Raw genomic sequence first — 13,913 nt, forward strand, 5'->3', positions numbered from 1 at the left:
AAGTATTTGAAGCTCTCGGCTGACTTGACCCATTGTCTTCACTGTCACGTGGACCTCCTTTACCTCTGAGATACCTGCAGGCGGCGAAGCCTTCTGACCCGTCACTCCCAGGACTTCGGTGAATGCGGACAAATGGTCAGAAACTGTCTCCCAGGGTTTCCAATAGACGTGAAACAAACAAAACGATTTTGTTCTAGAGCAGCAGTTCTTAACCTTCCTAATGCCGTGACTCTTTAATACAGTTCCTCGTGTTGTGGTGACCCCCAACCATAAAATTATTTTCGTTGCTACTTCATAACTGTAATTTTGCTACTGTTATGAATCATAATGTAAATATCTGATATGCAGGATGTATTTTCATTGTTACAAATTGAACATAATAAAGCATAGTGATTAATCACAAAAACAGTATGTAATTATATATGTGTTTTCCGATGGTCTTAGGTAAGCCCTGTGAAAGGGTCGTTCGACCCCCAAAGGGGTCGCGACCCACAGCGTTGAGAACCGCTGTTAGAAAGTGTCTGGGCTTTCTGTTTCGTTTTTCTTTTTGAGGATTATTTACGGTAGAAGCATAAGCCTGATGAAAATTAATCTTCAGGAGGATTTCAAAAATGCAAGATTTTTATACTTTGAATTTAGAGCCTTTTAACAATAACAAGCTGTTATTAAAATAACAGGGTTGCTTTTACACTACCTTTCTGCTATTATTAAATGAACAGGGTTGTTTCCATGCTACCTTTGTGTTCCAGCATCCCCAGACATTTTATTAAAGAAAAATTATTAGATTCATCATCTGCTGGGCTATGAAAAACAATGAACATATTTCCAGCCCTGCCGGCAGGGCTCAGTGGTTGAGCGTCAGCCTATGAACCAGGGTGCGGTTGGATTCCCGGTCGGGGCACATGTCCCGGTTGCGGGCTAGATCCTCAGTGTGGGGCGTGCAGGAGGCAGCCGATCAATGATTCTTTCTCATCACTGATATTTCTAGCTCTCTCTCCCTCTCCCTTCCTCTCTGAGATCAATAACAAAATATTTTTTGAAAAACAGTATTTCCATATTCCTATTCTTTAAGCAAGAATATCATGCTAGCGAGGTTTAAGGCCCTGCCTGTCTCCTCGGCCCATCCACTGTGAGGCTGTTTCCTGTCCCGTCAGGTCTCTGTTTCCGAGCTGGTTTACTGCAGCGGCAGGACATCTAAGCGAATACCTTGCTTCCTGCTACAGCCTGGACTCTAATTCTGTAACAGTCCTGTCCCATTACCGTCTTCCCAGGCCTGTCACCGCCGCGCAGGAGGCAGGAGGAGCAGGGAAGGAACACTGACGAAGGCAGTTGCATCTGGTGATTTCCCAAGAGAAGAGAACACCAATCTAGTGAGGCCCTGGGCGCCGCAGGTGAAACCAGGACGCCGCCTCTATTTCCAGCACATTAGGGAGGCTCCGGCAGAACATGCTGACAGCCCCTGACCTTTCATCAGGGACGCAGGGGAGCCGGAGGTTATTTTAGGCCTCCCCAGCAGCCCGAGCGGAGGCCTTCCCGTTTCTGAGGGGTGAGAGTGGGGCTCCTCACTCAGGGCATATGGCTATTTATTTGTATCTGTGGCAATGTCAGAAAGAAACAATACAGAGGTCACATTATGTATGGGTTTTTTTTTATTGTTTCTTTCTCTGCTAGATGGAGGTGCTTATTCTTACTTCAGAAGAAAGGTTTCCCTAACTTCCTGGTGCTCACTGGCCCACTCTAGAGAAGGTAATGATGCATAAATACCATCTACGACCTCAAGAGGCAGACTGGCCCTTGCTGATTTCTGCAAATCAGCGAGGGGGCTCAGCACCCCACAGCCGGCTCCTGGTCCTTCTGTTCGCCTAGGACAGTGGTCGGCAAACCGTGGCTCGTGAGCCACATGCGGCTCTTTGGCCCCTTGAGTGTGGCTCTTCCACAAAATACCATGTGCGGGTGCACACATACAGTGCAATTGAAACTTCATGGGCCATGCGCAGAAGTCGGTTTTCGGAAAGGAGACAGACGAAACAAGTGTACAAGACGAGTGTGGATGGGAGAGTTGGAAGGGGTCGACCTCAGAGAATGTACCTCAATCAGATTGAGGACGTTTTTAGCAAAGGCCAGCTTAGGAGTACCCTAATTAAGTTAAAAACAACGTACCTACCTCTATAGTTTAAGTTTACAAAATTTGGCTCTCAAAAGAAATTTCAATCGTTGTGCTGTTGATATTTGGCTCTGTTGACTAATGAGTTTGCCGACCACTGGCCTAGGAGTATCCTGCCCTCTTTTCTCACCGAAGCTGTCCCCCAGCCATCCAGCACTTTCACACCCGCGTGACTCCACCCACGCTGCTCCTCTGCCTGAAGCATCTCATCCATCTTCCCCTGCTCCGCCAGATCACAGGGCAGTTTCCCCAGAACCCTTCTCTCTCTTTTTTTAAAATATATTTTTATCATCTTCCCCTGCTCCGCCAGATCACAGGGCAGTTTCCCCAGAACCCTTCTCTCTCTTTTTTTAAAATATATTTTTATCATTTTTCAGAGAGGAAGGGAGGGAGGGAGAGAGAGAGAGAGAGACAGAAACATCAATGTTGAGAGAGAATCATTGATTGGCTGCCTCCTGCATGCCCCCTACTGGGGATCAAGTCCACAACCTGGCATGTGCCCTGACTAGGAACGGAACTGTGACCTCCTGGTTCGTAGGTGGATGTTCAACCACTGAGCCACACTGGCTGGGCCAGATCCCTTCTTTAAATACTGAACTCTTGGAAGGCCACATGTCTCCGCTTTGTCCTCACAGCACCTATCACGTTAGGGTGTCCCAGCACCTTTTACTCAAGTAGAAGACTAGCTGTCATTCCACATGACGTAAAAATTACTTGTTTTTTTTCTTTCCAATGCATAGCATACCTGCTGAAATGCTGCAGGCTTTTTAAATTAATTATTTGAATAAATGTAATCATGGTGATTTGCTATTTGATGTTTCTTAAAGAAGAGAATAAAATTGTAATTTTCCCCCTTCCATTAAAATGAGCCTCATTTCAGTTTTAATGGTGAGTTTTTTCTATGCAAAATGTTCATTGAAGAAAAGACTTACATATTTTTATGTCCCAATAAAAATATACCGAAGTCTTAGAAATATTGATCTCTACCACTATGTAAATCTTCAATTACATAACAACATTTAAACAAAGATAAAGCTGTGGACAGCGTAAGTATTCATGGGCTCTGCCACTTTTTCACTACCCTTGATTCCTATTACATCTTTTCAACTATGACGCGGCGCTTGCTTAATAATTGGGGCTTTAAATGAATTACCTTTAACGATCCTTACGATTCTGATAAGATTTTAACACTGTGTTCCTGCAGGGAATAAAGAGGTGTTTGAGCCAAGAAGTTAGGTGAGAACTGGTGTTTGTAGACCTGGGAAAACTTACTATTCCCAGGCTGCCATTTTCTTGGACAAGTATTTTCTTAAGCGATGGAGGGGAATACTGTGTCTGCACTGTTTTCTGTCGCCTGCAGGTTATCCAGGCTTCACTCTGACCCCAGGGCACCTACTCATTCTGTTGTATTTTCTCCTGTGGATGGAGTAATGAGGCCCAATGAGGCCACTTTTTTTTTTTTTTTTTTCAGAAAACAGCAAACATATCTTAAGAAGATGAAACCACTTCAGCATGAGGCCAGGATAATCTGACCTTTATCACTAGGTTTAATCTTATTCTCTCTCTTAATCAATCCTGCTCCCCCCTCCCCAATTCTTATTTATACCTTAATCGCTCTCCAAGCTCCTTCTCCATTGCAAACATTCCCCAATGTCTCCTTCCTCTGACTGCGGATTCCTTAAGTGGCATTTCCCATGCTCATTTTGCTCTCTGAGTCCGTGTTTTCCAGAGAGCTGTGGGACTTGGCCAGTCCTGCGTCCCCTTTCTCAGGAGCAGGCTTTGTTATTCCTGGGGACAAAGGACTCTGGTGGTGCGGCACCTGTCAGAGGCCATTAATTCATGCTTTCCCAGCGGAAAGTACTGGAGAGGAGCGGGCAGCGGCCTGGGCGGAGGGAGGTGCGCCAGGAACTAGGGTGCCTCTTTAGAGACTCCCCTGGCCGCGTCCTTTCATCCTCTCCTGTGTCTTTCCCGCAGTCCTGCGGGTTATTTAGCTGCAGCGATGCTCTGTGGAGACAATACAGAGGGACTCATTAAGCTTTCAAGGCAGCGCCTAGCACTGAAAGTGGTTACAGGTCACCAATTTTTCCCTTATTCTTGGGAGCTCTTAATTGCACACACTATTAGTATTGTTTCTTTTCAGGCGACAGAGAAATGAGTCTTCATACATGCTAAGCAGATCAGCCCATAAATGTGCACACTGTATATGCTGCTCAGTGTGGGCTGCTGATGCAACCCGTCTGGGTTTAGGACACACGGATTCCTCACTCGCTAACGAGGCTGGGAGGGACCCGTGGGTAAGTATTTCTGAGTCCTGTCCTGCCCTCTTTGTAAGAATAGGGTCACAGCCTTGATGAGGTTTCTTTCTTCAAAGCAAAAGACTAGTTTTCTAACATTAAAAGGTAAAAGGAGACACCCTTACTATTTTTTTTAACAAAAATGTACTGAATTTAAAATTCCTGTAGTTTTGTTTGTTTTAATCCTCACCTGAGAGAGAGAAATATCAATGTGAGAGACACTGGTTGCTGCTGGCTGCCTCCTGCACGTGCCCCAACTTGGACCAGGAAGTGAACCTGCAACCCAGGTACCTGCCCTTGACCGGGTGGGAACCAAACCCAAGACCCTTCAGTGCGCTGGCTGATGCTAACCATTGAGCACCAGTCAGGGCAAATATTCCTATAGTTTTTTTTATTGGAAAGTGAAAGTAATTTGGAAGATTATTGTATGCATTCATGAGCGGCTAGTTTATAATTGGTGATGTTTCTATTTAACTGAGTATCATATGGATGTTTGCAGATAACAACTTAATTGTAAAAATCCACCAGAAATGCTGGTAACATTAAAAAACCAAGGTAACCCTAATTCAAAAAAGATGTTTTTATTCACATCATCATTATCCCAATCTCACTAAATATACAGCCATATGCATTTATACTCCCATTGATATTTTCCTAAGAAACTAGAGGCAATGGGATATAAAGCCATCATAAAGGGAATATAAAGTCATCACATATATTTTTAAACATAATTCCTAAAATCTAAGTTCTCCATCACGAAGCCTGTGCCTGAAACAGCTTTCCCCAGGCGCGCGGTTCTCAATAAATATGTACTCCTCGCTGGCCGACCTCAGCCCTTGGGATAAATCTTAAGCAGGTCTTGAAGCAACTGGTCATAAAATATAGACAAATGATTGGAATGTCTGGAGGTTAAACTCATTTTCCAATAAAATGAAAAGGGTTCATATAAAAACTAAGATAAGCGATGATTTAAAGCCATTTCTTTGCTTTCCAAGAAGTACGGAATTTAAATTTTTTAAAAAACAACAATTGGAGATGTATTTGAGGTGGAAGAATGAGAATGCTCCTGTGGCTTGGAGAAAATGAGTTTCTTCTTTAGAACACATTTCCTTTCGTTTGGAAGCGAAGAGACTTGCCTGCCGTTGTTTGGAAAGCGGCCCCTCTGCCACGCCTTTCAGTAGCATTGCGTGTCCTCAGCGCCCAACCTGATCGACAGGAACTGCTGGGAAGTACTATTGTGATGAAGAGAATTGTGGGCTGTTTTTGTGTTTTTTTTCTCAGCAACAAACTCATTGAACGCATGCCTTGTTTATGAATTAGGGAACCACAGCTTCTTTGTGGATATAAATTTACTTAATGAGTAGAGAAAATAGATGGTTGATCTTCAGATAATATAATGCACCACAGACAGTAGCTTGTGAAGCAATTTGAATGATAGAGCTACAGACGAATCTGTTTAGAGGATTTTAATTTACAGCCAGCTTGGGCCTAAATCATAATTTGATAATAAACAGGATGTGGTATTGCAAATATTTATGGCTCTTTCAGCATTTGTCTCTATTTCGAACAAATGGGAGTATGTAGTGAATTATTTCTACTCTGCACTGACTGCTATAAAATTTAGGAGTTCGATGTTCTACATTTAGGGGGATTTTTGCACTAAACTGATGATCTTGGAGTAGGCTATCCCTTGGAATGTACCAACTGTCATTTCAAACAGAGTTGTGAGTTGATCAACTTGTGTTCAGACAAATTGCTCCAACCCAGCGCTACCCAGAGCACTATGACGGGAGCCTAATGGATAACGAGGATGCTGCCACACCACCCGCTGCCAAGGTAGCCGGTAGGGATGCTGAATTTTAGCACCAATGAGTATCTTATATCGTATGTTTACCCCGGTAAAATGTACATTAAAGTAAGTTACCCCCTCTTGGAAAACCAATATTTGCATACATTTAAAAATAAAGAGGCATGTTTATAACAGAAAACAACCACTACCAATACATTAAGATGCTATTAAAATTACCCCTAGGTATGTATTTTAAATAAGGGTTATAATTAAAAGAACAAATGGCAAATCCAGAATCTCAGTGGAAGATTTTCACACACGTCTCAGAGACTGATATCTGAAGCAGTGAAACATAAGTAAAGTATTTAAAAATTAAATAAAGTGATTTTTTATCAAGTGTTAAAATATTTGCGAATCAGTGTAAGAGGTGAACAGTAAAAATTTACAGTTGGATTGTATATGTCTGTGTGTGAAGAGATTGACAGGCAGACAAGCAAATTGATCCTGAAAAACAGGATAAACACTCTCTTTTCTCCTATGTGATATGTCACAATGGATTTTCAAACAAAAACCCTCAAATGGATCAATTTTATATCATTTTTGCTTTGTTTATGATTCAATAAAATTATAAACTAACAAAAAAATATCCAAATCTCTGTCTCAATACCCAGGAATTAAACACACACATTCTGCCCATGTGTTGTGGTGGATGTTGCGCACGGCAATTTAATTGAACTTCCAGCTGTATTTCTACCGCACATGGGATGCAGCTTCCGGTACAGGGGTCTTGTTTACCCAACATCAGTTGTCATTTTGCTGAAATGGTTTTCAGACTAATTATGGTATTTACATCCTGGACACAGTCACAATTGCAGAGGAAAAGCACAATATATAATTAAATGGCGCCACAACAAAAGACCTGATTTATTTTGGAAGAAGAAAGGATAGCAGGAGGGATCAAGTGGCAGCACATCACCTCGAAGGCCTGCTGAGACTTCCTGCGGAATCTCTGCAGGCTGTTTATTTCCACGCACCTCAGGAAACCGCAGGGAGACATAAGCACGTGAGGAATAAAAATGACGCCTAGATTTCATAGCAGCTCCTCTGTTCCCGCTGCCCTCGTGACACAAGCAGATGGATGAGGCGCCAGGGTCTTCACTGTATTATTTTCTAATCGATATTTTCAGTTAGCAAAACGAAATTGAGGACTCAACTGTAACTCTTAGGTTGACACTATTTCTCACCTTAGATCCTGTCTTGCCCTGTTAATAGGAAATTAAAATAATCTACTCACTTTTATTTTCTCCTTGAAAAAAGCAATAAAAATACCATGTATTATGATCTTTTGATTCATAACTAAAAATAATTGGACTGATATGTCCTTAAGAATTACTACTGAGCCCTAACTGGTTTGGCTCAGTGGATAGAGTGTCGGCCTGCAGACTGAAGGGTCCCAGGTTCTATTCTGGTCAAGGGCATGTACCTTGGTTGCGGGCACATCCCCAGTAGGGGGTGTGCAGGAGGCAGCTGATGAATGTTTCTAACTCCCTATCCCCTCTCTCCCTTCCTCTCTGTAAAAACAAACAAACAAACAAAAATCAATAAAATATATTTAAAAAAGAAAGAATTACTACTGAATGGGTAAATATCATGCTTTTGAAAAATGAAGAGTAGAAATGAAAATTTATTAGTGCTCTTTCAATTGCTAAAGTAACTCAATGTGTGAAAGTATTGCTTCTTATTCTACATAATAATCAGATTACATGGAATTTAGGAAAATCCCACCTAACAATAATAAGGCATGACTGTACAAAGCAGGCCATTCATTACTCTGAAAATGAAAATGTTTATTCCCTTGATAAAAAAAGATAGTATTTGTCATTTTTCAGTCTCTAAAAACATCAGAGTCCTTAACTGAGGAAAAGTAAACCAGCTTCCACTTTAATAGCAGTGACTGTACCATGTGGTTTTCTTGTCACTTGTCAATTATAATAATGTTGTTAAATTAGTATACTAGTATATCACAAAAACAAATAGGGAACAGTAAAAATTCCCAGACCTCAAGCAAAGCTACCCAGAGATAAGCAACCACTTTCAAAGACGTTTAGTGTATTCTGTCATAAATTTTCTATGTAGATGCAAAATATACACCATTGTATTTGATAAATGATCAAAAGTCTCCTGCTTAATCTGGGTATAAGGCAAAATTATTAAAATATTTACATGTGATTCTAAAATCAGACTTTTTAAAATTAACAACATACCTTGAAAGATGTTCTACATCTGTATTTACATCCCACTTTTCCTTTTACACCCAATGTTACTATATTATATATATAACATGAATATTCTCAGCAAAGTATGTTCCTTTGTACATTGGGCAATAAGATGCTTAATATTCCAATCTGACAGATACAAATGGTAATATCATTTATACTTTTTAAAAATTGCTTAACTATTAATGATATTGACCATTTTTATTGGTCAATACTTTTGAAATCTTGCATGCCTAAGTCATGGTAAGCCTATTTGAAACATTTCAACCTTGTAACAGAAGGTAATTTAAGCTTTTAAAATATTTTTCTGATTAAACATAATTTATAACATGCAAAAATCATAGCAGAAAAAATAACTGAAGCCAAAAGTAACCACCATTAAAATACAGTATATGTCCTCTAGGCCTTTTCTTCCCTACACACACCCTGACACTCTTTCTTTCTGTCTTTTTTTGGTCCTTACACACCCACACCCACACATTGCAGTGATACAATAGATTTCATAATGCAGAGACGTGCTTACATTTTGCCTTTAAAAAAACCCTCTAGCATTATAATTCTTTGAAAACTTATTTTAATAAATGTATATTGCATCCCATGGATGCATGGTAATTTATTGTTGGACTTTCAGTTGGTTTCCAATTATTTACTATAGTAAATATATTTAATCATATCTGTAAAAAGCCAATGGCCTCTAGTGTCTTTTATTTGTTACTCTTAAGATGTTAGACTTACTGCACAATACGTTGATAAGCAGTCTGGCAAGTATTAGGGAGTCAGCTCACAGCCCCTTGCAGACAGGGCCTGGATTGGGCCTCTCTGCATAGTGGGTCCCTGAGGAGGAAGCTGTATATAGGAAGGAGGGAAAGGTGGTCCTGACTGGACAGAACACATTTTGCGGGGAATCACATTTTGGGGTCATCATAAAAGTGTACGCGAGTTGCTGAAGCGATACAGGAGGAAGCGCTATTTCTGTTGGAGGACTTCTAGGAGGTGACGTCAGAGGATGGATAGAGGCAGCCTCAAGTCCTCCCTGCCAGGAAGCAGATCCACTGTCCCTGCGCTGATGGTGAAACTTAAGATGGGGCTGGAGGCAGGAACTGAGGATGGAGATGAGAATTCCGCCGTGTGGGGGCTGGGAAAGGGCCAGGAAAGGCAATCATGAGGACGGTCCCCAGTGTAAACACCTGCAGGGACATTAGAACGCTTCTTTTTTGGGGCCAGGTAGAGCGCTAACACCAACAGGCTGCGCAAGGGAAGGTTCTGTGGACCGGAGCACATGGAGAGTTCAAAGATAGGAAGTGTAGGCTGTGGAAGTTCAAGGCCAGGCCCGCTCCCTTGCTCACTTCTCTTTGGAATCTGTTAGTAATATATTTAGAGATGGACGTATTTGTAGGTGTTGTTTGTAGAATGTACTGCCACTATGCCACTGAAATCAAATTTAAGCAATAGAAGTCAAAACCATGTTATTTTGAAGGAAGATAATATTTTATGAGATATTATCAAGTAAGAGAAGCCAGAAACAGAGGTTAAAGATTTTTGTATAATAAAATATATCTATTCCATTCTTAAACTCTGTTGTGTTGAGATAACATCCTATTGGAACTGTGTTCAAGAATAAGAAACATTAACTGGAACGAGATTACCCTACTTAAGGATTTGCTTACGGAGTTTTCTAGATTTAGATCCGTAAATGGTATTTTAATGAATATGTTGTGTGTGTGTGTGTGTGTATGATGAAGAATGGAGATCAAGTATGGCGCCTTAATATATATGCAATTGGGCAATTTGAAGGATAAATAAAGAACTTATAACAAATCAAGATGTATTGACCAGATGATGGTAGGAATATGAAATATAGGGCGTCCCCAAAATGTATACACACACTTTGGATAATTATAAAGGCAGTGTTTATTAGACTACATTTCATTTTCAAAATTGAGCTATCAGCTGTGAAAGGATGGAACGGCCTGTATACTGTCAGCCCCAATTATTTGTAATGTGCAGGTTATTTACAGAAAATGTTTTTCCTCTGTGTAGTTAGGCATCTCTCAATGCCCTTTCCAAAGGTCAGCAACTTCCGGGAAGATGGATGGTGTATAGGTCGAACGATCTGGCATCCGTTATGTTTAAATTCCTGCAAACACTACTAATAAGATTATCCCTGCCCTTTTCTTCCATTTCCAAATCGTTTTCAGAGACCCCGTTTTTTTGAAAAGTGTTCCGTATACCTTATATGCAAAGATTATGCCCCTTTCCTATCATTTGGTAATGAGTTATGATGTTTTATAAGAAGCATTAGGTGGAACAAAGCCTTTTTTGGAAAAGAAGGGAGCATTGAAATATAAAGGGCATTTCTCAATTTATAGCTGGGCTCCATTATATTTTAGGTGGAAAGGGGCTAATAGAATAGCTATATTAATCTTTTATTGTAGTTGAAATGGTATAAATTACCTCGAAGTCATCAGCTCCTTTTCAGACAAAATACAGCACTTTATCATTCATGTTTGAGTTCACCTCCTAGGCGGGCCCCAGCATGGACTGCTGGCCTTGCTATCATCTGTCCTGATTTTCATGGTCTTGTGCTTATGAAATACATAACAAGAATCACTTGCAAAATTGGCCTGCTTGTTGAGTGAAAGCTAAAGTGACACAAGTTTTCTTTCCTTCCAAAGGCTTGCGTTAAATAAAGTCATGAGAAATGTAGTTAGGAGACAAACAAAACCAAGTACAATCTCATTCACTTGTGTACGCACACTTAGCGTGGACAGCACTCTTCCTATGGGGCCCAGACTGATATTGGAAAGCGTGACAGCAATGCTTCATAGAACACAACGGTGAGTGACACTGGTTTGCATAAAATACACCAGATGGAATGAGAAATAGCAAAGATTGTACTTGATTTACTCCAAGTTGTCTCTTTAAAGAATTCAAAAATATCAAGTGCTAATCTACCCATTAAGAACAGTACATTTCCTGATACCAGCTGGTTTGGTGCGAGCAGTCACTTGAAAACAAACAAAAACATCACTATTATCTATTAATCACTAAAGGTAAAAGTGAAATTGATAGTGCTAGTGACTTAAGTAAAAATTATGCTGAATCACAATTCATGGTTTTATGTTTAAAAATTTGTGAGAAGCAAATTTTGTCCACATCACTATTACCTTTCTCTTAAGTTTTTATAGGAAAACCATTATTTTCAAACTTTAATTTTAATCACACTTTGAAGTAATTAAAATGAATAATGACTTGCTTTTTACGCCTCTAGTTCTCCATAAGGAGAAATAGTACCATTTACGTTATTATGGTGTTATAATTTTAAGGAGGCATACTTTTATCATCAAAGTAATATACACTCAAGAGCAAAAAAGAAGAAAATAAAATTCCACTACCCAGAGACTGGGTTTGTTAACATCTTAAAATATATACCTAATCCAGACTTTTTGCGTATGTACCTAAATTAAAAATTGAATCTTTCAACAAATTTCAGTAATATTCTTACCTCTCCTGCATTTTATAGTGTTTTGACATGTTCTATTTGCCACTGTGTATTTAATCAATATTGTTAATTCTTGTCCAAGTTATTTGTCTGTTTCTATTGGCATATTCATCATTTTCTAATGAATTTGTAGGTGTCCTTTATGTATATTAATAGATACTGACTTCTGTAAAATTTCTCACTCTGAGCTATGTGAGATACTCAATACTGAATTAATGAAATTTGCATTTTTAGAGAATCAATCATACAACTGACTGACTTAAGTGTTACATGAAACCCATTTCTATGGACGGGTTAATATTAACCTGAAATGATCTAGTGGTCATCTTCATCATATAGCATGCTAGTCAAATAACAGAATAAATTATAAAGTATAGATGCTTGTGCCTCTGTGAAGAAAGTTCAAAATTAAAATTGATCATGTTAAGAAGAAAAATAATATGGCACAAAATAAATTTAAAAGGGTAACTAATGAGTAGTATACAGTGGGAAGAAGTCCAAACTGGGAGACTATAATTTGGTGGCCTAGTATTTTTGGACTGAAAATAATCTTGGTGTCATAACCTTGAAGTGTTTCAATGATAAGAAATAACTGGTGATGAGAAGCTTGATATTTGATAGCGTTAATGACTAATGTAATAGGGAATTGATTTGCTAACACCTTACCCTTTACGCAATGTCTTTTGCCTTAGATTGAAAGAGAATCAATATGTGAATATCTGAGTATATGAGAGACAGTCAGGTGAAGAGAAAATACTCTTCAGTTAGCTATAGAAGGCCTGGTTTCTTTCTTTTTAATTGCATAGTAATGTCTTATTTTTAATTATTATTTGTTATTAAATGTATTGGGGTTACATTGATGAATAAGATCATATACATTTCAAGTGTGTATTTCTATGATTCATGATCTGTAGATTGCATTGTGTGCCCACCACCCGAAGTCCAATCCCCTTCTGCTCTGACTTCTTAGTGTCATTGTGCCACAAATGAAACCTGTGACCTTGGGCAAGTCATTTGGTCTTTTGAAAAGTTTACTTTCTTGTTCCATAAGCAAAAATGATTTCTAAGGCCAAGCACTAAGTTTATGTAATTCGCTCTTGAAATAAATTTAAACCATGGAGAAAGCTTTGTGATGTTTCTGGAACTGCCTTCTTCTACAGAGAGCCAGGTTACTTTCTGGATAACCGACGCTTTATAAGAGTTCTACTGGGAGTGGGCACTATTCTTACTGAACGCTCACAGAACTCCAGGCGGCCTGAGTTGCTATTGTTTCATAGATCAGATTCTGATGAAGAAGCTGATTGAAGAGGGTTAAATCAAAGCCAGGCAGACTGATCCATCATCTGTGACTTCAATAGGCCTTTTGCTCAGACAAATTTAGGAAACACTGGCCAAACGCAATCAGCTGGACCAAAGACACTTGGAAATATTTTGATTACCCAGGAGGGACATCATGCAGAGCTGTCCACATGGAGTTTGACCTTGGAAGTCTTATCAAAAGCAATACTCAATGTATCAAAGGCACCCAAGGTCTGCAAAACCCCATTAGCAGATGCCCCAATGGGTTTTGACCCAGGATTGTATAGAAACCAATCCCTAAGTAAGTGGAGGAAGTAGGGAAGATGGACAAAATATCTATGGATTTACTTTCCCATAAGATTCTGTCCCATTTCCCACTTTTCCCTCCTTTAGTGCATTTGGGCTCAAGAAGTCCCATGGGTGCATCAGCAGTGAGTTTACAGGGGAAACCTGGTTCCGGGTGGGGCTGCAGCACCTGGGAAGATGTGAAATGCTTACACTGAGAGCATTCGCTCTTCGCCTAGCAGTTTTGCTAGGACATCTCCATTGTGGAGAACAGTGGTTATCATCTCTTTGTAGCCTTCAACGT

This window comes from Myotis daubentonii, chromosome 18 (assembly GCF_963259705.1).
Source record: "Myotis daubentonii chromosome 18, mMyoDau2.1, whole genome shotgun sequence".
In the NCBI taxonomy this organism is placed as follows: Eukaryota; Metazoa; Chordata; class Mammalia; order Chiroptera; family Vespertilionidae; genus Myotis; species Myotis daubentonii.